The sequence below is a fragment of the Danio aesculapii genome, chromosome 18, assembly GCF_903798145.1.
Source record: "Danio aesculapii chromosome 18, fDanAes4.1, whole genome shotgun sequence".
NCBI lineage: Eukaryota > Metazoa > Chordata > Actinopteri > Cypriniformes > Danionidae > Danio > Danio aesculapii.
This window is the reverse complement of record NC_079452.1, coordinates 50,090,201-50,115,270: the sequence shown is the minus strand read 5'-3', so window position 1 is coordinate 50,115,270 and position 25,070 is coordinate 50,090,201. Positions and strand designations below refer to the sequence as shown.

General features: G+C 36.1%; 1 protein-coding gene across 14 annotated transcripts in view; it reads right to left on the bottom strand.

Moving 5' to 3' along the window:
- The window catches only part of mef2aa (myocyte enhancer factor 2aa), a 183,852-nt gene that overhangs the window by 141,662 nt on the left and 17,120 nt on the right, over positions 1-25,070 (bottom strand). For 13 of the 14 annotated variants that reach the window (XM_056478963.1, XM_056478961.1, XM_056478965.1 and 10 more), the window contains one exon: positions 23,127-23,263. The exons of the other annotated variant lie outside the window; for it this stretch is intronic. The gene's annotated coding sequence lies outside the window, so the exon portion shown is untranslated. The remainder of the gene's footprint in view (positions 1-23,126; positions 23,264-25,070) is intronic. 14 annotated transcript variants of the gene reach the window in all.

The window sequence follows — 25,070 nt, the reverse complement described above, 5'->3', positions numbered from 1 at the left end:
AGACACCAAAAGAGCTACCAGCATGTAAAATCTTCCTGTCAGTGCAGAATTCAGAAAAATGTCAATGTACATTGCAGTAAAAACTTGTATAAATTCTGATATGACAGTTCATACTGAGGTCGTATTTTTTCTTCTTCGGTAAAGTGAATTAGTACCAAATAAGAAAGCAATAAAAGAAATATGATTACCTGTGGTATGTGCTGTTAAAACACACATATGCATGTATTAAAGAAAGAATCAAGAGTATCAAGAGTATCACACAACACTATTGTCATGAATAGATAGTCTTCAAATGCTAGAAAATATGCTATATATTACCAGTGAGAGAATGCAGAGCGCACACTAGACGTGCCCACAATCAATCAAGGATTTTAGCAAGGTCGAGCGCTGGGAGAGGGGGCGAACTACACAAGGTGACTTTGACTGAGAAGATGCCTTGGGGGCCGTGCCGAAAAAGCCATGGAGAAAACTTCAATATGGCTCTTGTTCCCACCACTGTCCCCTCCTTGATCATCCATTACATCATTTTCTCTTTAGTTTTCGCTAAATGTTTTTAAAGAAAAAAAAAGAAATGACAAAGGCGTCTGAAAAACTAGAAAGTCACGAGCAGGAAAGAGACGACAAGAAATAGTGCAACTAGCTTCACTTAAAACTACCCTTTGATTGCACAGTCATTAGGTGTGACGTTCTGCTGTGAAGTTCAGTCTTCAGCACATGGTAAATGTCAAGACTGATTTAAAGCAGGCGCTCGTTGGGCACTGTCTGTGTGTGTGTGCGTTTGTATATGTGTGTGAATATGACAGGCAATAAGAAAAGGACAAAAGAGGCGAAAAAAAAAAAAAAACTTGTAATGAAACAAGAGAAGTATCACTATTCTCTTCACCACCGCCCACCCCCCCTACCCTCTGGTCGTGTGCGGTAGCAGCGTTGTAACATAATTACTGCTGGGACACTCATATTCCCAGTGATCCATTTGCGTCAGTCAGGTTTCCAAGCCGAGCCGATGAATGGATTCTCAGTTTCTCAAGGATAAAGCGATGACCCTCTCCGAACAGTTAGATCCATTTCATGCGGGGAGACCACTGTGCTGGGCGGGTGAGCGTTTGCCTGTGTTAACTGGGACTGGGATCTGGGATTTTGGAGTCTATAAAAATCATGATGGAACTCCTTGTCAGTCCAGAAAGGGGATCAGCTTAACAAGTAAATATTTGAACCACATTGTCACTGAATATGCTCATTATCAATTGAAAATCTTTCAAACCAGTTTAAAGGGAGAAGTGATGAGTTGATTTAACATGATCTCTAAAAAAAGATATTTATAAAGCATTATATACCCCTATATACAGTTCTGGAGAGTGCCAAATACATCCCAGGAGCTAAATTTTTTGCAATTTGTTTTCACGAATCCACCAGAGGCCGTTGTGTACGCTTTTTGAGATCTCTAATTTCTCGAATGCCATTTGTGCCTGCTATTCTAACGTAACGATTGACCAGCGCCCACCCACTTCCATAAACCCAACCGACAGTGTTTTCAAAAGCAATCCAGAAAGAGAAAAGCCGTCTCAGCAGCCTGATTTTAACCATGTTTTCAGATATTACTACATTCTCACCCTGTTATTTACTTGTTAATTAACACTTTTTGGCTTTTGTTTTTGTCTTAACTGCTTTCTGGAACCGTTCTAGACTCGAACCCCATCATCACGGTCAACTCTGCTCTGCATCTTACATCCTCTGACATACGCTGCGAGCCACTGAACAAACTGGTAACAGTGGGAAAGCCGTCCATATGCAATTTTTTCATTTTTACTTGTTCGAACTACTTAATTAAAATGAGCTGAAACAACAAAATTCTTGAGATTTCATTGAGACAACGTAATTTTTTTAATGTTCAATCCACATAAATTTGTTAAAAGTGTTAAGTTAACTTAATCCATTTGTGTTGGGACAACATGAATGAATTATGTGGAACCCTGCATTTTTTACAGTGTGAAGGTAAGTGGTCAGCTAGTAAGTGTGAACAGGAACGGCATCATACCGCCCCAACGCGTAGCGGTCTCTGGCTACATAATTTGCCATCTCCAGAAATGTATATAGGGCTATGTTTTCAGAATGAGCCCATGTTGGATATTTAACTTCCATAATGTGACATTGTCTAATACACATTCAGCATTGAATTTTCTAAAAATAAATGCTTTTATCAGTCTTTAATTTAATCAATTTACAAATTAAATTAAATTAAATAATGCTCTTATTTTTTTCTCATAAAATCTTGTACTTCAGTTAGAAATGTGACACCACAGGAGTAAAATGAGCTGTACCAAAAAAAAAAAAAAAATCAGGCTCTTTGACTGATGTGTGATCGTATTTGACATCATATCTACACCAGCTCACTCAACATCTCCATCAAAAGATAAATCAAAAAGAAAGAACTGTGAGCTTGTCTTGAAAATAATTTCATCACCAAAATTGATTATGACAGAATGTCAATGTGCAGACAGAATGTCTTGACTAAAGTCAGCAAAGATTTTTTTTCCTGACTTCCCTGAGTAGTTATTAAAACTTTGGAAACCAAATCCTAGACTATGAATTACGACAAGAGTTCACAAGATGAACTGTGGCACTAAAACATTCAACCAATAAATAAACATACACGCTTGGTGTGATTCATTTCAATTGTGTGATTTATACAAAGCAATATTCTGATGCTCCTCTCTTTCACTCACCCACTAACAGACACACACAGACAGACAGCCGGTGTGATCTCTAGATGTTTGCATGAAAGCATTCTTGCGGACTTGTTGTATGAAGTGATGGCATGTGTTTCTGGCTCTCTTTGCTTGACTGTCCATCAGCACAGCGAGAAAGAAAGTCATCACCACAGATAACTAATCCCCACTGATGCACAAAGAAGTGTCTGCCCACCCTCAGAACTACCCCCCGTTTTGCCCAGAGCCACCCTGCGAGCTGTGTTAACTGGCATGGCGGTCTTTTGATGTTGCGCAGATCTCAGCTCAGAAATGATAAACAGTGGAGATGAATTGAGATTTTCCTCCTCAGGGAACAGTGGCGCATGAGTATTAAAGATGCCGTGCATTAATGCATAACATCATGCGCACACAAAATCTCAGCAACATTTTTTTGGAAAATTCACAATACTGTGGCTGCGTTTCAAAACCTGTGAGCTGTCTAGCTATACAGTAGATGATATTTTTGGCCATCACAGCCACGTTCAAGCCTTCAGTTGGTATGTTTCATGCAGAACTGCATATATTCCAAATCTAATAGTTGGGCAACTGTCACAAGAACTATTATTATGAAAATTTCTGTATTATTACACAGAATTAAAGCCATTTCATAGGAGAAATTAATTTATTCAAAACAGCTGAACAAGGAACAAAGTAATAAAACAGAATTAAATTAGTGTAATGTTTTTATGACTAACATGTTTTTATTGACTAACATGAACAAACAATCAACAACACATCTATTACAGTATTTATTCATCTTTGTTAAGGTTAGTTAATGGAAATAAGGTGACATGGTGGCTCAGTGGTTAGCACTGTCGCCTCACAGCAAGAAGGTCTCTGGTTCGAGTGCCAACTGGGTCAGTTGGCATTTCTGTGTGGAGTTTGTATATTCTCCTTGTGTTCGATTGGGTTTCCTTCGGGTGCTCCAGTTTCCCCCACAGTCCAAAGACAAGCACTATAGGTAAATTGAATAAACTAAATAGACCGTAGTGTATGTGTAAATAAGTGAGTGTCTGGGTGTTTCACAGTACTGGGTTGCAGCTTGAAGGGGCCGCCGCTGTGTAAAACATAAGCTGGATTAGCCCGTTTACACTAATAGGTTTTAGTTTTAAAATGCACAAGTTTTGCTACGGTTACGCCATCTGTTCACATTACCCTGGAGCTTTTAAGCCCTGAAATCGGAACGTTTTGGAAATGTTGAAGAGGCCGTTTTGATTTTAAACCACTACTGCTCCGTGTCAGTGTGGATGTGGAAAACAGAGACATCTGAAAACGGAGGCGTGGCTGCAGACATTCACCTATCTGATTGGGGCTTTTTCCTCAATATCAAGTACACAAAATTCAGTCTGCATCCTTACCTTGCAGGTTCAGACTTTGCAAGTTTGATATGTTAAACATTCGCCCAAGGACACGTTAGGTAAATCTTCAAAGGGAACAGTATAAACTACTTTATAACGTCATTCGCATCATCCTGACAACGTTGTACTATCTTAACATTAAAATGAAAACCTGATATAAAGAACTTCCTATTTTCATTTTGATATTAACAACTTAACAGACACCAAAAATGTTGAGGCGTCGTGTAGCTACATATTTATATGACGGTCATCTTCACTGTATGCATAACAAAACCGAGCCCATAACATTACCGCCTCCTTTCATTTTCATTGGAAAATATAAAACATACCCTGTCTCTTTTACTGAATATCAGTTTTAATAATCAATAATGGCCCTTATAAAAGTATAATGTATAGTAAATTAATACATTATTGGAAATAAATGCAAAAAAAATCACTCAAATGTGCAGAATCAGAGTACATCGTTACATAAATTAAATTAATATATTAACTTATCTTCGCGGTCAGCCAAAACGTGTTACAAAGGAACAAGTTTCAAAAGACCAAAGAGTTCTTAGACAAAGACAAGTTTAATTAAACATCACGTTAAACAACTATAGTGAGATGACATCCAGCGGTATATACTTCATGAACTGTCCAACGTGCGTGGCTCTCACCTGGGGAGGTGTGCTAAAAGCACCCGCTGACTGCCTGGATCTCAGACGCACAGATACGCTACAGCGCATGCCAGACTGTGTGTGGTTATGTGATGTACGTTTTCAGCAGTATAGTGTGGACGGAGAGCTGTTCAGAAATGCTAGATGAAACGCCAGCGTGGACATGGATCATTTTCGTTCTAAAATGAAAACTAATTGATGTAAACAGGACCTAAGTTGGCAGTTCATTCATCAGTGGCGACTCCTGATGATTGATTAAAGGTACTAAGCAAAAGGAAAATTATTGTATGAATGAATGAATGAATGAATGAATGATGGAAATAAAGTTGATCATTGTAAGGTTATGTTAACTCCGAGTGCATTTACTAATATTACCAAGCATGAATTTGTATTTTAATACTGCATTAGTAAATGTGGAACTGTGTTTAATAAATACTGTGCAAGTATTGTTCATTATTAGTTCATGAACAAAGTAATAAAACAGAATTAAGTTAGTTTAAGGTTTTCATGGAAAATAAATGTTTCTCATGAATAAACATTAGGCAGAAAAAGAAGGGCCACACTTTACAATAAGGTTGTATTAGTTGTTAGTTAATACATTTACTAACATGAACAAACAATGAAAATACATTTATTACAATATTTATTCATCTTTAATGAATGGAAATAAAGTAGTTAGTTCATGTAAACTCATGGTGAATTTACTAAAGTTAACATTTGGATTTTAATACTGCATTAGTAAATGTTGGACTGCGTTTAATAAATGCTCTACATGTATTGATCATTATTAGTTCATGTTAGTAAATACATGAACTAACATAAACTATTGAAACTTAATTGTGAAGTATGGCCAAAAAAAAATGCCTGCACACATTTCATAAATAGGGTAAAACATTTCCATTTTTAGGACATTGTTGTTGTGAAAACCTATCCTAAGTCACAGCTGTCAAAATCCTAATTAAAGCAACAGTGCTAAAAATATCAAATATAAAAATAAAAATAATCCAACTGTATAAAAAGCAGATCTAGCTTACCATCCGTGATGACGAAGGTAATCTCTGCAACCAAATACAGCAAAACAATCCTCTCTTTAGCGCTCCAGCTGTCATAGCAGACATCAAATGCTTTATTCGGACCTGACCTGTGAGATATTTTAGCTTTTTACAGAAAAACTTTGGAACGGCTTACAATAAATATTTGATACTAGGCTCTTTCCCTATGACATTTCAATCCTCTTCAGTCCCACTGTTCTACAATACTCTATTATGTAAAAGGTTTATGCAATCGGGGCAGCATGGATGCCAATGACTCATAAACTGGGAAAGGTTGTGAACTGATGAGTTTTTTTTTAATATATATAGAAAGATTGATGCACAATAATCTCTCAGCAGACAAACACAGACAGCTTAGCAGATAAAAAAAGACATTCTATGAAAGAAAAGAAGGCAGCAACAACAAAGCTACATGTCATTTGCTTGAAATCTGAAAAAAGCTGTTCGGGATAAAAATGCTTCCCCTTTGCGTGATTTTTCAAAATGACATGATGGCAACACGACCCATAAGCTTCTCTTTCTGTCACTCTCTCTCTCTTGGGCCCTTGAAGAAAGAAGCAATTGCAGAGCACCCTACAATTTCAAGAGACTGTCACAATAAAAAAAACAATTTGGCAAGTCAAACTATTCTTTTAATTTCATTACGGGTGGAAACGGTAGAATCCACTTAGTGCTATTTAGCTGGAGTCTGTTGTTAAGGTTCAAACACCACTGAGTCTTTGTTTTGCAGTACAAGACTACCTGACGAGAACCGGTTTGAGAAAATAAAAAAGATGAAATTAGAGAAACAGAATGTCGCCGAGTACATGCTTCAGAGAGGCTGCTGTGACGAATTTTACTTGCTCCATTCAGCACAAAAAACTATTCTAAAATATAGATATGCTCTTACATAAACGTCTACTTGCAGCAGTGCTGGTGTTTATGCAGTGTACTGTACAATGGAGGCACTTCTTCAGAAAACACTGCTCTTTAACTAATGGACTCTAAATGCAGTCTCTCTTAACTCTACACAATGAACTAATGTTTAAAGTGCACAGATATGCGTTGTCTCCGTATGTTTGCTTTTCAGTTAGCGGGAATTCTTCGCTCTGTGTAGCTTAACAAATAATGATTTCTTTAGGAAAGACGAATCTTTCAGTTGCTGTATAGTTCTCAAATATGCAGGGAAACTAAACGCAAACATTGGTTTAGGAACATGATACCATTATTTCTGAGAGTGCCTGATAAACTAATTCATCACTGAATATGACGGGATTTATATACTGCTGATTTCATGTGCCACTTGTGCTCTAGATTGTAAGTAAATGCTTGCTCTTTGAAAGCTTTTTTCCTGCCTCTATATTTTGTAAAGTCAGGACACACTAAGCCAACTTCAAAGAACTAGTGGTGATGAAAACTCACTGTGTTTATCTTAGATGCGTCTGTGCTTTGTTTCAAACAGAGAAAGATGCATGCAGGCATCGGGGGGGGTGTGTATGCATGTATATATATATATATATATATATATATATATATATATATATATATATATATATATATATATATATATATATATATATATCACTGCACAGTGCTTATAAACGTGCGCAATATACTGACACTGAGTACCAGGGCTGTGTAATTAATCAAAATTGAATCGCAATTTGAAAAGTTGTGATAAGCCAATCACAAGAGGCTAAATAAAACAAGTAATTTGTAAGAATTGTTGCCACAGCATGAGAAAATACAACAACCAACACCTAAAAAAGCAGCACAGGTGGTTATACGAGGAGCATCTTGCTAAAACGTCAACTGAAAGAATTGCAGTGACACTCAATACTGGCAAGCTACAGCAAAGTACAATTTTTAGAGTTGTTTCAGCCATGTTAGCAGCACATGCCTGTGTGTGTGGTCATGTGATGTGCGTTTTCAGTGGTATAGAGGGAGATCTTTTCAGAAATGCTAGGTAAAACGCCAGTGTGGACGTGGATGTTTTTGTTCTAAAATGGCATTTTAAAACTAGGACGTATTAGTGTAAATTGGGCCTAAGTGTGTATTTTTTGCAAGCGGGTTACTGCTGCAACGGCAGCGGGGCGGAAGATCACTATGCCAGCTCAACATTGTAATGTCTATCGGCCATCGGCGATAGACAATGCCATCGTCCATCGATCCAACCCTATGGGTCCAGTCCTATGCATGATGATCTACAATCTACAAAAGACAAGGCTGTTACAATTTTTGCAGATGTTACTGTATTACCATTAATGAATCCAATCTCATTCTCTTGCTATTCTCAACTCAAGCTTCTGTCAAATATGCATTAATGGGAGGCATTTATAGTTTTACATGTGCAGTGCTATCAAATCAGATGTTGGTGCCACCATCTGTAGGACTTAATGGCATTGGTCCCAGTGCTCTCAAATGTTAGTCTGGAGCCCTGGATGCGCCCCGTTTCCATTGTCAATGTCAATAAAACTATCTCAGAAGACAAAAAGAGAGTTCTAAAAATAAAATGCAGAGACAAAGGGGTCTGGAGTGACATTGTGCCAGCGAGAGTGAGGCCCTGCTGTTTGCCTTTGCAGGAATCTTTTCAGCCCAACTGTTCTCTGATAGCCTGTGGCCTGACTGGGTGGTTAGTGACGGCCTAGCTCTCTTCCCATGTGTGCGCAGAAGCAGGCTAGCAGCTAAGCCACTGACAGACAGATGATCGACCAACTGAGAGAGGGAGGGGGGTGGCCGAGCGAGAGATAAGACCCCGGGTGTCAGAGATGCTGGCCAAGTATGGCCACAGAGCGGCTGAGATACCAGGCCTCGAGTACTATTTCACCTGGATCAGCAGAGAGCGAAAGCTGGCAACGAGCACAACTTTACGCTCTTACGGATGTAGTACAACCAAAGAGTTTGAGAACATGATGACATGACATAGTACGCTGGCCGAAATCAATGAATGTATAGTGTAACCACAATTTGGAGCTTTTCTGGCTTTAATAATCCATTGAAATCAACACTAAATCAAGGAAAACTGCGGGTACTGTAATCTTACATGACAACAATGTAGTAAAAACAGAAAAGTTTTCCTTTACGTTTCCTTTGAGAAAACAACTAATAAAGCTGTATTATACATCACGTCAGGCCAATAGTTTGTAAAGTCCTTTTAAAGAGACATCTATGCCAATTAGCATTCTTCTTCTAGTGATTTGAATATAATTAAAAGAGTTTAGTTCAAGTATCAGTTCCCACTATTAACTACTGACTTATTACTATTAAGATGTTGGCTGTTTATTAGTACTTATTAACAGGGCTTAATTTGAGCCGGATCTTGTCGGATCCCGTTCCAGAAAATGTCATATATTCGTGTTTTGCGTTCCAGTATTTATTTTAATTGATCAGGCATTAACTTTTGCATGGTGAATACTTGCACGTGTGTGTGTGTGAGGGAGAGAGAGAGAGAATTTGAATGAGTCCTAGAGAAAAACAATGAGCAAAGATATGTTGGTAAAGGTAGTCGCTTTTCAACTAATCAGCTTTCTTACATTTACAATCACTCTCATTGGTTGGTGATTATTGTTTCGCGCGCAGTGAACAGCAAAAATAGTGACAGTCAAAAGAGATCTTGAGAAGATGAAATTGCGCCCCTGGAACAGGACAGCGGGTGACAGAAGCAAAGCGAGGCAAATCAGCTAGTAAACATAACGAACGAGGTAACTATAAGCTCTTCTTGAAGATTAGACCGACATTTTCGCTTGGCACATAATAGTAAAATGAACTGAATGTTAGTGGTGTTTGTAAACTGAAATGAACTGAATGTTTGTGGTGTTTGTAAACTGAATAGTGATGTTTCATCCGATTTATGTTTATAGCTACATATTTTTTGTTTTGTTTTTTATCCATGGTTGACCCATAATGTTATTTTGCACAAAATAATTAAAAGCCATTGAGAAATGTGATGCTTTTTTCCGCTATAACGCTTAGTTACGTCATGTTCCGGGAAAACTGTAATTGTGTGGCAGACGTTGGTCAGGGTAAATTTTATTTCCTGGTTTTGTTTCGGAAATTATTCATTTACAAATTAAGCACTGCTTATAATGCATAATCTCATTCTACATCCCTAATAATACCAAACTGCTATTAATAAGCAGCAAATTAGTAGTTTATTCATTTAAAAGTCTTAGTTAATGAATTGTTAATGAATAAATGTGGCCAAAAATCAATACTTTACTAGACTTTCCACCATTTATTTAGTTGTCAAGTACTCGCGCATGCCTATAGACTGTAAATCACAAGAGCATGACTTTTTTTAAATCAAACTTTTGTGAACTACATTGAAATCTTTTTCAAAAAGGTATACTTTAAAACCAATTTTCAAGTCTTAAATGCTGAAGTTTTGTACGTTAATTAAAATCCATTAAATATTTTAAGAAAATGCTATAAATGTCGTCTTATATACACCAAATTCTATAACTAGTATCGTAGTCATATTCACAGCTAGTAGCCATAATTCGAAACTGACCAACGTTGTCATATTTATAAAACACTTCACTGAAGTAGAGTCGCATGTGCATCTTATTGTCCTGTGTACTTAACTGAGTTTAACTGCTCAGACTTTTACAGAGGGAGTGGCGTCATGTTTTCCTTCACTGTAAAGTGCCAACACCAGCGGCAGGGTGATGTCATGCCTGTAAAACTGATACCTCCCTGTCCTGGCTTCCACTTCTTTCTCCTTAAATGGCAGAGGTCAACTTCTTCATATCAGCTCTCAAACGAATGAGCCTTTCAGGTCGCACCAAATCTCATCATGCTTCCTCTGCTTCACTACGATATCGGGGTATCGCCACGGCAAGCCGACTGATAAATAGACAGCCACTGCTGACATGTGAGCATTAATCTCATCAACGTGAAAAATCAATGAAAGAGGAAACCTAATAAAACATGCACATGCTTCAGAGATTTACTATGGTTAACAATTCACAATATTCAGTTACGCCTCAGAATGAGATCCAAAACCAGAGAGAGAAAAAAAATCTCGACTACAGCCAAAGCACCTGAAGCTATCAAGTCAAAACATATCAAACATTTGAAATCATTAGTTCTGCTGTAAAATGTGCTGGATTCAACCAGGATAGTTCACCCAAAATTCTCAGCCTCAGGCCATCCAAGAAGTAGGTGACTTTTTTTTTTTCTTCAGCAGAACTTTAAAGATGACATTTACAACCCAGGCTAATGCTGAAAACATACTACTATATACATTTCTGGAGAGTGCCAAATACGTCCCAGGAGCTATGGGTTTTTTTTTCAGTTTTTGTTTTTTGTACGCTTTATGAGATCTTAAAAATTTCTCTGGCGAGTGCCATTCACGCCTGCAGTTCTCAAGTCTGGGAACGTACATGGCGAGCTAACTTGACAAACTGGTAACAGCGGGAAAGCCATCCACACGGAGGTAAGCGGTCCCGATTTCACTATTAACCGCGCTTTAATTAGTCACGGTTAATTAATCGTAAAGGCTTCTCAACACCGCGTTTCTGCACAGAACAAAACTGCTGCAACTAATCAAAGTTATGCCAACTGTGCGCAAGTTTAAAGTCCCAAGCTTGTACACAGAGGCTAATACACACCCACACATTGGATTAACTGAGGCTATTAACTAAGGGCCGTTCACATGTCGCATCTTTTGTGCGCACAGGTTTGTTATTTCTTTTCTTGCGCGCATATTGGGAGTGACATGCATGTGGCATGCACGTGGCAAGCACACTGCGAGTCACATGACAAGAATCAGCTTCATACTTTTTATAGAATATACACATTTCCACTCCAAAGAGAAAAAAAAACACAGAAGGAAAATACCAAAGAATTTACTAATATAGTTGATCAAAAGTTCCTTTCAGACAGAGGTTCAGCAGCCTTTGACTACATTTGTTCTCTTTAAATTAGAAATACTTGTTGCTTAGATTTACTTAAGACAATGCAACTTTTTTATATATTAATATTTTTATTTATTCAATGTTCCGTCATTTACAGTGTAAAATTAATACTTATGTTTAAATACCAAAAACTTTTTTCACTTACTTTTAAGTCCAAAAAAATAGACTATTGTTTGTCTTTAAAATTATTTTGTGCTTTATTATCTGGTTACTGAGCAGTAATAAATAACACGTAAAATATAAGGAGTTTTCATGTGATTTTGTAAACTGGTAGTGTTTTGAAATTAATTAATGCATAATAATGGTGATAACCGTGAAACCGTGTTTATTCCTCAGACTTTAATCGTACAACCAAAATCTAAAATCATCACCTCCCTACTCCAGAAACGTATATGGGACTACGTTTTCAGAATGAGCCTGTGTTGGACATTTAACTGGATTTGTGGAAGTCAGCAGCTTTCAGCTCTTTGATGGTCAATTAAAACATACAAAGAGAATGCTAAAATCAATACCCTTGTCTCCTGAAGACATTGAGCATCTATGAAACAACACGATTGACATGTGCAAGAAACATTATATTTATTAGCTTTAATCCAGATGGTTTTGAGCAGGTTCACAACAGTCTGGAGTTTAAGCTTCCAGACAAATCTTGATGCAAACTTGGCTATCCACTAGCATATGCTCCGGATGTGGATTAATGCCATAAATAATGTTCAGTTATCATAGACCAATTGTTTGGCTTCATAAGACTACTAATTATATTACCCCATATATGAAGAGTTCAGATGCAAAAACCTTTAAGTGCCATCTAATTTGTTCTCTAAAATTAGCGTTTTTCTCAGGCTTCTCTTGACTCAGTAATTTTACTTAACTGACTTTCATCACTTTTAACATGAAGTAACTGAACATAAACATAAGAGGCTAAGAAAAATATTCATTGTAGAAGAAAATTTCAGATGTCATTAAGAGGTTTTTGCAACTTTTTACATGATTTTTGACTTAAAATACGGTTTTGCATCCGATTAATTACAAAGAACTACAGTTTAAGTTTAATATATATATATATATATATATATATATATATATATATATATATATATATATATATATATATATATATATATATATATATATATATATTTACATTTATCTTTAATGCTTCATTAAAGAACAAAAAAAAAGTTACTTAAATCTCTGAAAGGTCTTAGGGCGAGTAAATTAAAAGCAAATTAAATTATTTGGGTGAACTATCCCTTTTTACTGAATAGTCCTTGTGGAGAGAAAACAGATGCTTCTCTGAAGCTTCAGATTGTTTCCATCCGGCAACAGAATAAAAATCGAGATGGAAGAGAGCCCGGCTATAGTCAGATTCTTCAGCTGAACACCAGTAAAATAAAAGACCCCATTGAAATAGTGTCGTGTTGAATATGGATCTAAAAGCACGGGCAATTTCCCTCTCAGCACAGTTAAGACAAAGAGCTCCATTTACATCCAGGATGGAGCTTTTTACATGGACATCCTGCTATCAGTGTGCTACAGACAGTGGAACGATGGAAAATTTTCCAGGTGGCCTTGACAAATCACTGAAGTCGTATATTACTAGAATTACGTCTTCGCAAATTCAGGGGATTAGGGTAATTTAAAACTCCCTCACACAGTTAGATGTGACAGTGTGCCAAAAGTTTATCGGCAGGGTTCACAGCCAGATCGGACATGTGTTTAGGGTTAGAGAGGAATCGCGCCATTCAAAAGACGGCAATTTCGCATTTCATATTCTGAACAGATCTGCCTGTCATTACAATGATTTAATGGGCTCTTCACCAGCTCGGGCTTCTCTACTGTATGTATCCCTTTCCTTTAACGGTAGCTCTTTATTAGAATAAGTCAGCACTAACATTTCAATTTAAAAGGTCCCATAAAATTTAAATATATATATTTTTTTAAATGTTAGTATCAGTATTTTTAGTTTTTAAGTTATCAATTAGCTAGTCTGCTCCAAAACAATGACAAAATTCAGGCAAAACTCTGGCTTCTCTTTCGTATGTACAGTATCCCTTTCGTTTAACGGTAACTCTTTATTAGATTAAGCCGGTCCTAACATTTTAACTTAAAGGTCCCATGAAATTAAAATATATATTTTTTAAATGTTAGTATCAGTATTGTTAGTTTTTAAGTTATCAATTAGCTAGTCTGCTCCAAAACAGTGACAAAATTGGCGTTTAGAAGATGTAAAACTGATAAACATATAAAGTTGTACACTAAATCCCACTCTGTTTCAGTTGAGATTACATCGAACATCAAATAGAAAATGCATATTTCAAAGCATTTCATGAGAACTTTATAGTAAAAATAAAACCCATTAATTGTCCATCAATAACAACTGCCCTCTAACTGTTATGTGTCATATTTATTTTACATCTGTTTGTGGCCACAAACTAACTACAACTCTCCAACAACTGGATACAAAAACACAAAAGAAGGCCTCTTATCATCCTGTATTATACAGCAGCATTATTTTCCACTATGCCACAAGTTGTGACTTGACTTGAACCGCCACAATGCTCATTCACGATTAACTGATACAGTTTGACAAAACCAAACAGCATTCTTTTGGTGTTTTTCATCAGTAATTAATCAGTTTTATTTCCTTTCTGACTGAATGCGTTCACCCTGTCAGGTTGTAAGTGTGTTTTATAGGAAACTGTGCTTCTGGCAGTAGGGAAAGTCTTGTTAAAAAAAAAAAAAAGCCACACCCAGGACAAGTAGATGGTTTTGCTGTTATGATTTACATGCCAAACATGCTTTCGGCTCACTGTGACATAGGGCTGGGCGATTTATTGAATGTTCTCAAATTATTCACAATGCTTTTGCTCTAGCATTAAGTAATATTGTGATGATTTTTTTCTTAATTTTTATTTCATTACTTTTTATTGAGCTGTCAGCTGCATTTGATTTTGTACGTTTAGATTAAAATGAAATAGACTCTGACATAAAAAAATGTGTTAAAAAGTTTTATTCATATGCATTGTTATTCCTGCACTGTAAAAAAATTATATGATCAATTAGTCCTGACTGACAGCAAATGTTTTAGTTCATTGTAACTTATTAAACTAAATTAATCATGTTCTATCTTAATTTTATGTTACACAAGCTGTTTTAATGTGTGGAGTTTGCATGTTCTCTCCGTGTTTGCGTTAGTTTCCTCCCGGTGCTGCGGTTTCCCCAACAGTCCATAGACATGTGGTACAGGTGAATTGGGTATGCTAAAATTGACCGTAGTGTACGTGTGTGAATGAATGTGTATGGATGTTTCCCAGTGATGGGTTGCAGCTAAAAGGGCATCCACTGCTTAAAACATATGCTGGATAAGTTGGCGACTCCTTCCGCTGTGGCGACCCCAGATTAATAAAGGGACTAAGCCGAAAAGAAAATGAATGAATGTATGAAGCTGTTTTAAGTCAGTTTAACATAATAAGTTCAAAGGACTCATAAGGTTCATTTGATTCAGCTTAAAAATGTTATTTAATTAAATTTTAAAATTACAGTGCGTATTTAAAAATAATTTTTGAGATGTTATTTGCATTTAATAAACATTTAGAAAAAAATATTCCTTTCTTGTAATAAATATTTTTAAAATCTAATTTACTTCACTTCAGTTCAGACTTTCAATACTGAGTGCCGTATTGCAGCAGTAAGGAGTTTGTAAATAAAAAAGGATGTAAGGATGTCCCCAGAGTGGCTTTTTGGTTTCTTTTCTTGTGCATCCCAACCACTAGCTCCCCACCTGAAAGAGTATTTAGCATAGGGGGTAATATAGTTATTCAACTTCGCAATTTGTAATGTTGCAGTATGTATTTGATAAATGATTCCTTTACTTGAAAGCTCAAATTTGATTATCATAATTTGTTTTGTTTTTAGAGTTTGAGGTTTACTGTATCATTATAATTCACACCATAAAGTATTTGCACTTTAACATTGCACACACTTTGTAACATTTTATCTATCAGGTTTAGGAGTCTCCTTAACACTTATGTTTATTTTATTATAAAGAGATCCTTTATTTTGTTAAAATATTTGTGTTTTTGACTATTAAAACTAGTCGCCTTGTAAAGTTGGCAAATTAAATAAAGTGGTTAAATAAAAAAAAAATGCTAATATACCTTAATGTACTGTTAAAAAATATTCAATAATTATCGATATCGAATAATATGAAACACGATATCGTGCTAATTTTTTTTTGCAATATTGCCCAGCCCTATGACTGCAGTACAAATACACAATTCTATGCTAATATTAACATTACTATACTTTAGTAAAGTACAGAGATAGCCTTTTTGCCTCAAAGATTTTAATAGAAATAGTAGGACTATACCAGAAAAAACAAATAGTACTGCATTATTGTTTATTCTCAAAAGAAGCGCTTGTCTTTGAGCTGAAAGCACTGCAGACACTTACGGTATACTGCACTGTCAAGAATGACAGATGATGTGTCATTATGCGATAACAATTCCTTAAAACTACAAACACGGCAATGATAGAAAGCAATAATGTGCCAAGAAAACAACGGCGTATTTGAAACCCACCTACTATGATATAAGAGAAAAACAACAAGCCAGAAGGGATGTCTACTCAAAACAATACAAGCGCTACATTATGGTTGTATTGAGACATCCTCTCTTAAGGTGTATGTCCACGACAGCAGTGAATGTTTATATGCTGCTGCAGTTTGAAGCCCACAGAATAGAAGTAACGAAAGACAATAGGGGGACTGGTGAAACACAGGTGTAGTTTGCGCCTCTCCTCTGAACCGACAGCCGTCTCTGTCTATTCCTCCCCACATTCACACAAGCCCACCTCAGAAACCACACTTGCTTACATGATGCTTCTGTGGCATCATGTGACACACGGTGGGCTGTGAGAGACTTTCACAAGCTTTTAAAAGTTCTCTTTCCCATGTGATAGCTGAAGGTAATTCATAGCTGCAAGAGGAAATGTTACCTTAATGAAAGCAGCTTGATCTTAATCATGTGAAAGTGTGCATGGTTTTTACAATAAAAGATTATAATTATGAAACAGAAAACAATCTATTCAGAACCACGTATGGATTTTAAATTCAAACTTCTGGCCAAGAAAAGACCAAAAGAAGTAGTTGAAATAAATATTTGAACAAACACTAAACAAATGAAGATGGAAAAAAGTATCTAAGTAGACCAGTGATGTTGTTTGTTTGTTTGTTTGTTTGTTTGTCTACAAAAAAAGCAAACTGAAATTAACTATTTTAATTAAATGTTGTTTATAATTTTATTTTATTTTTTAAATGTACATAGTGTCACTTAACGAATAGGGGACAAAGCAAAAGATCTCAGCGTGCAAATGAAGCCAAAGGCAGGTTCAGCATGACTAGTGTATTCGGCATTAACCTATAAAGTTTATGATTTTATTGTAATAAGTTTGTTAAAATAATATACATTTTCCAAAAATTTGAATGCATAGTAAATACGGTTAAAGTAATTCTTTCACTATAACCATGGCAACTTTAACGTAGTACACTTTGCTATACTAGCTTTCGGCACACGGCTCTCAATCAAGCTTAGACTTTGGCCCTTCATTTGAAAAAGTTTGGGCACCCCTGATATACACATATATACAGAAACACAAAAGAACATATGGGTCAATACTAAAATGTGAAATTTTGGTGTCCACTTTAAAATAAGCTAAAGTTTTATATACATAAAAATCATATTAAATGGAAGCAAAATGTCAGTTTTAATGTATGTAACTTCTGAACTTTTGAAAATAAAAAGGCAAAATTTTAAATAAATAATATACATATTCTGACATGTACTTTTTAAATATGTGATAATATATCAAATTTAAACATATATAATAGAATATATGAAAGAAAAAATATTATTATACCTAATATTCAAACCTAAACAGACTTTATTTGATTAAAAAATACAGTAATATTGTGAAATATTACTACAAATTTAAATATCTGTTTTGTTAATTTTATTTAAAATGTAATATTATCAAAATAACATATTACTGACCCAAAAGTTTTAAACAGTAGTGTACAAGAATTAAAAACACATTCCTACAAAAATATACCTAAACCAATAAACAGCACAATGACAATAATAATAATATTAAGAATATTAAGAAGAAGACGAAAAAGAAGAAGAAGAAATGCAACAATAATAATACTATCCTATTGTTTCTATTTTTATTAATTGTTTTCATTAATGTTAGACCGAGGGAAAAAAGATGCCATCTAAAGCTTTTATTTAGTTTTTCCCTGAAAAGCCCAGGGCAATATCTTTACTACACACTAGACACGTGTCGTGAAGGATCTCTGCGAAATTCATAAAAAAATAAATAAAAAAAAAACAACATCCCCTACAGAGGACAAAAATGATTTGCTAGGTCCCAGGAGGATAAAGAGGCACTCTGATGACAAGTACAACAACAGATAAAAGACATAATCCTGATCACAGTGGCACTTCAAGATAAACCGGCACTCATAAGAGTTCATAATGAAGCTCGTGTCAAGGCTAATCGCTGACCCACAAAATGCGATCATCTACGGTAAGTTACCCTCCATGGACTACACGGATTAGTGTTCAGCACTTGAAGGTTTTTGTTTTGTTTTGGTGTGGTGTTGAGTAACATGGGACTCCTGCCTAAGCTGCCCTCTTAACCCTGAGAGGACGGCGTGGTGGCAGGGTGAGGAGGCAGAGAGGAAGAGGATCAGTAAGGAAAGAGGATTAGCAGCTTTGGGCTGCTGCTCTGGCTCCAGGCTCACACCCGTGATGCCCGGGACCCAGCCACGGCCTGCAGCCATAGAGACACCTGAAGCCAGGTCCTCACACATGACCGCCTACCCGGGAAGGGCGAAGGAGATGGGAAAGAGGCGGTCGATCCTTAAGCCGCTCTGCACTGCTCAGCAGCACATGTGCTGAGTGGACCGTATGCGGTGGCTTACAACCAGAGGTCACAGCCAAGGGCAGGCCAGTCGAAAGGTCAGCATAAGCTGTTTCTTTAGTCAAAGCAGGCTGAGCTTTCCTGTCGTGCAGAGGAAGATCATTCAGAGCAGATACAGGGCTTCTGACTGCCACTAAATGGTTGCATTTTGTGACGTTTATGTGTGCCAGTGTAACAAAACTTTGTTAGAGGTCACGCCGGTGCTACTACCAATTGGTATTGGGTGTGAAAAACATGATCAGACACACCAAAAGCAGGATCAATTTCTTTTTTACTGCACATGGTATAGACCATTTACAGCAAATGATACAGCCTGACAACCTTACAGCGCTGTGAAACTCATTGAGAAACATTTCAATTTGGTACAGAGATCTCCAAATGAAACATCATCGTCAGTTGCTACAACACTGTAATGAAAAACTGCTAAACCATTGTAAAACACTGATCAGGTTAGAAGGTTTATCGTCCTACTAATCAGTAAATGTTATAATGGTTTAACTGAAGAAACACTAAAAAGGGACTCAAAAATGAAAAGAAGATATTTTAAAACGCCGGTTGATGTTGCCCATTGACTTTCTTAGTAGCAAAAAAAATAAAATAAAATCAATGGATACCATCAACCAGGTATATCTGAACAAAAGAAAGATACTCTTATAGGTTTTGAACAAGTGAAGGGCAAGTAAATGATGACAGAGATTGAATTTTTGGCTGAACTATTAAACACTGGCAGAAATGTGAGATTTTTATTTTGAGTTTTATGAATTTTATTTTATTTTATTGAATTTTGTTCATTATTAATGTACTAACATCATTAAAAGATTAATGTAATATGTTTATTACTTTATATATTAAAAATATACATTTTATTTATTTCTATTACTTGCATTTGTATTTGTTTTTCATAACAAAAGTCACAGAAACCATAATGTTTTTAAATGGTAGCACAGTTATAAAGCCCTATTTGTGGTTACTGTGATCTACAAATGTATAAGATGATGCTGTTAAAATAAAAATAATTGTACATCTGGATCCAACTCACGCTTCTTCTATTCTCAAAAGTGCAAAAAGACTAAATGTGCGATAATAATAATTTTACATGTGCAGCATTACCAAATCAGGTGCTGGTGCCACCATCTGCAAAACTCAGAGGCACCGGTGCCAGTGCTCAAATTTGATTATATCCCTAAATGGCAGTGATTTGGCTGCTTATTAAACCTTCGACGAGTACAATCCCAGAGGAACATTCAAATCTGCATTTGTGCTGCCGCTGATCCAGAGAGAGCTGTTATCATTTATAGTTATGAAACAGCTTCAGTCTTTAATCTTTTTAACCATGCAGTAATATTAGTTCTACTACGGAAAAACTGGAATAAAAGGTCAAAGTTGGGATATAACCACTGTTTATATGGTAGCTATCAAAAAACGTTGAATCATGTTTTGTATAAGTTCACATTTCAAAGTTGTATCAAGTGCACTGTTATGCCATTAGTTGAAGCCAGAATTATTAGCCCCCTTTGAATAATTTTTTTTTCTTTTTTAAATATTTCACAAATTGTTTAACAGAGCAAGGATATTTTCACAGTGTGTCTGATAATATTTTTTTCTTCTGGAGAAAGTCTTATTTATTTTACTTTGGCTAGAATAAAAGCAGTTTAATTTTTTTATAATTCATTTTAAGGTCAAAATTATTTGTCCCTATAAGCTTTATTTTTTTTTTCGATATTCTTTAGAAAAAACCATCGTTATACAATAAATTGCCTAATTACCCTAACCTGCCTAGTTAACCCAATTAACCTAGTTAAGCCTTTAAATGTCACTTTAAGCTGTGTAGAAGTGTCTTGAAAAATATCTAGTCAAATATTATTTACTGTCATCATGGCAACGATAAAATAAATCAGTTATTGGAAATGAGTTATTAAAACTATTATGTTTAGAAATGTGTTGAAAAATCTTCTCTACGTTAAACAGAAATTGGGGAAAAAAATAAACAGGGGGGCTAATAATTCTGACTTCAAATGTACATGAAGAAAAGTATGTATTAAAAATATAATTGCTATTAACTAACTTAAGTGATTTGATCAAAACCGCTGATTCACTCTAAATTTAAAACTGTGGATTTAGTCTGAAATTAAAACTGTGATGTTTTTATAAGTCATTTTAATTAATACTCTATTTTATATAGGAAAAAAGTATACGAAATTCATCTTATTTTGTTTTGTTGACTAATGTGAGAATTATTATCTCAATTCATTTATAATTCTCAGTATTTCCAGAATTGTGCAGCAATATATGATAAATATCTTGATGCTGCTTTAAGAAATCATTCTGATCCAGTGTTGCTATGGCACTCTGAGAACTGCAGAGTCTCCATTAAATTTCTGATGGTCATTAAAGTTTAATACCCTTTAATGAATGTCAGAAGTTAAATGGAGATTATCGACATACTGAATAAAGTTCTTGCTGAAACTACAAAGACGCAAAGTTTGTGTTTACAAGCGCGTTGGTAGGGTAACACACTGACTCTCATCCTCCTAAATTCAGTTCTTGATGACCCAGACAGACCCCAAGGCTTTTCTAGGTAGTGACAAATAGAGAAACAGGAATAAATTCAGCTGACGTGTGTCTAGCCAGATAATTCTCAGTTGTAAGTCCCTCTCACATGCTCTTATTTAATTATAATTTTGCGCAGGCTTTTTTGCCCCGACCATTCTGCAACACTGGCTGTTCACTTTAAATACGATTTATCCAATATTAACTCTGAAATCTTATCCACATGTCAGAAAGTGAGCCGTTTTTTTCATGTGACGAAAAGGCTTGTGCCAACTTGGATGCTAATCCACAGGCCAATGGTTTGGAAATCATCATCACTACATATTAAGAAGCTGCCTAATAAAGCTAAAACTGAGGAGCCTAAGAACCTGATAGAAGGTTTTATTTGGCAAGTGAAACGGAAACCTATTTACGGCTTGCAACAGATGCAGTTGTGTGTGCATGCGAGTTAATATTTTGATACACGTTTTAACTGATGTTTATTTCTGTTTGCCTAACATGTTCCCCATATCCTCTGGTAACTTATTTAGAATCAAAAGTGTGGCAATGTGGCGCAGTGGTGGGACAGGAGGCAGCCAGAGGTTTCTGGTTTTGGAGCTGCCTCTTATGGGGTGACCCCGCTGGGACGTCGTACATTCCGCTGGGTTTGAGAGCTGATCCAAAAACCACAGATAATAGAGAGGGAAGTCAGCGTGGACTCAAATCAACTGAATATATGCATGTGGATGCATATTCATAACTGTGCCCTTTATGGTGATAAAAGCAGCTCATTTATACGCCTTTTATCGAATAAAAAAAAAACCCTTCGAGATGTTCCCGGAGGAAGGGAAAAAGGTCTGCATTGCCCACACAAGCAAACTATGGCTCAAACATTATCTGCTGGGCTCAAGATTCTGCATCCTGCCTCCAGGTCTCACGGGAGAATGCTGGAATCTCCAGCTCAATGATAGGGTTCCAATAAACAATGAATCACGCTGCTCTGAGCAAGCGTGAAAGAGAGCCGTGGCACAAAAAGAAAACCGAGCGTGATTTAATGGACATGGTGCAGAAGTATGGCACATTCCATAAGGCTGATCTGAAAAATATTTAGAAGAGAACTGTTAAAGTGTCTTCACACTCTGGGAAAATAGAAAGAGAATAGGCCCGGGACAAGAGTGATCGAACAAGTAATGAGTATGATGCGTCAAAAGAAGAGTCAATGACGTCCCCTAAAAACAACTTTCCAGTAAGTATTGCACAGATGTGTCATTAAATATGTCATTCAGTGGTTTTGTTGTGACTTGTTTTGGTTTGAGTGGATGACAGCCAACTAATATCAAGCATTGAACTTAACAACCTTGAATTTAATTAATAATATTTAATTAATTATTACCTGTTTAAGGAACATATCCTACACTTTTTCGACCATATTCTGACTCTAAGTATTTATAATAATAAACAAATAGCTCTCACTTCAGAAAAAACATACAGACGGACAAGATTATATATTGGTAGCCTTGTAAAAGTCCAGCCTCCACTTGTTAAATAACATTCGTGGTTAACTTCGAGACTGAACAATACATCCTTTGCCAGCTGCAGCTGACTCAAATAAGACACTTAAGAGCAGGGCGTTTCACTTTAAATTCAGCTAACGTCAAATTAAACGTCAAATTAAACACTATACAGCATCTGCATGGCCAGTGCAACTCCTATTTGCAACAACTTGTTTTCACACCATATAAATCAAATTGTACATGTAGAGTATGGCGGCAGGCACTCAACATTAGACGTCAACTGACCATATGGCACTGTATCATGTTTACTTCATCAAAAAAGTGAGGCTTTGTATAATTAAAACAGATGCAGCGATGTTTGACAGGAAGAGAAGAAGAGCCGAGCTTACCCTAACAAACGAAGCGGCGCAATCCTCAGTCCTGGACCCAAAATATCCCGCTTATTTACGTTCTTTCTTCCTTGGCTTTCAATGCCTACTCTCGACTTGGAGCTTCCTGGTGCTTTCTCCTCCTCGGGTAAAATGCCCTGTTCGAGGGGGAAGGGAAGAGAGGAAAAGTGTTTCGCTCAGTGATTCAGAAGCATGGTGTAAACGCCAGCCTTCCCTTTCTGACAACCAGCGTTAATTGCAGATCAGACTCGCCCACACACTCCAGACTCTCTCTATTCACTCTCTCCTGGAAGGAGCTGAGAGCAGGCTGTGAGATTGGAGTGCTATGAACAGCACAGTGGGAGATGCTCTAACCCCCACCCCGCGCAACACCAATCACCACCTCTGGAGCTCGACTTCACCACGGCTGACTTTATTTCACAAGAACGGCACAGGCACGGACAGACGCCCCTGGGACGATGCATACTGACAGTGAGGTGCAAGCGCGCCGTTTAGCATATGCTATAAATCTGATGTGTTATACCAGATGAAGTGTAAACTACGGTCTATAGGAAGCCTCGGGAAGAAATATTAAAAAGCAGCCCTCAGAAAACTTTTCCAGGGTTATGGATGTGACTTTTGCAGTAAAAACTCAAAACATAAATTCACATAGAAAGTATACGGTAACATTATATTGAAGCAACTGTTTATGTTTTCCAAAACAACTAAACAGAGCAGAAAAATATCAATCTGTAAACATTTTTTATATTTCAAATGAGGAAAATTAACATGCTTTATGGATGTGACCAAAAAAGTTTGCGAGTTTACAGTATACAACATACTTTGTAGAAATTCTGTGAATTAAACTGCACAACCCAAAAGAAATAATGCTAATCAAAAGTATAAGAGTTGGCTCACTACAGAACAAAAATGGTAAATTTTATTTTATTTGACATTTTTGCATTAATGAGGGAAAAGCTTCGTTATGGATGTGATGCTTTTCCGTTACGAAAAACGGCCACTTGTGTGACTTTTTGGTAAATCAAATATAATAGTTTGAAAACACTGACAGAGACATTTTTGAATATTTTTAAAGTACTGTAAAACACTTGCACACAAAAATGTAGAAAGGGTTTCTCTATTTTGGTGAAAATGTCATTTGTTTCATGGCACAGTTGATATTTGCATGGAATTGCATCCAGAAAAAGTTTGCGAGTTTACAGTATACAATATACTTTGTACAAATTATGTGAATTAAACTGCACAACCCAAAAGAAACAATGCTAAAGAAAAGGATAAGAGTCGGCTCACTACATAACAAAAATTGTTGATTTTATTTTATTTGACATTTTTGCATTAATGAGGGAAAAGCTTCGTTATGGATGTGATACTGTTCCGTTATGAAAAATGGCCACTTGTGTGACTTTGGTAAATCAAATATAATAGTTTAAAAAAACTGACAGAGACATTTTCGAATATTTTTAAAGTACTGAAAAATGCTTGCTTACACAAAAAATGTAGAAAGGGTTTCTCTATTTTGGTGAAAACGTAATTTTTTTTCATGGCACAGTTGATATTTGCATGGAATTGTATCCAAAAAAAGTTTGCGAGTTTACAGTATACAACATACTTTGTAAAAAATTCTGTGAATTAAACTACACAACCCAAAAGAAACAATGCTAAAGAAAAGGATAAGAGTCGGCTCACTACAGAACAAAAATAGTTGGTTTTGTTTTATTTTATTTGACATTTTTGCATGAATGAGGGAAAAGCTTCGTTATGGATGTGATACTTTTCCGTTATGAAAAATGGCCACTTGTGTGACTTTTATAAATCAAATATAATAGTTTAAAAACACCTACAAAGACATTTTTTTATATTTTTAAAGTACTGTAAAACACTTGCACACAAAAAAAATTAGAAACATTTTCTCTATTTTGGTGAAAACGTAATTTTTTTCATGGC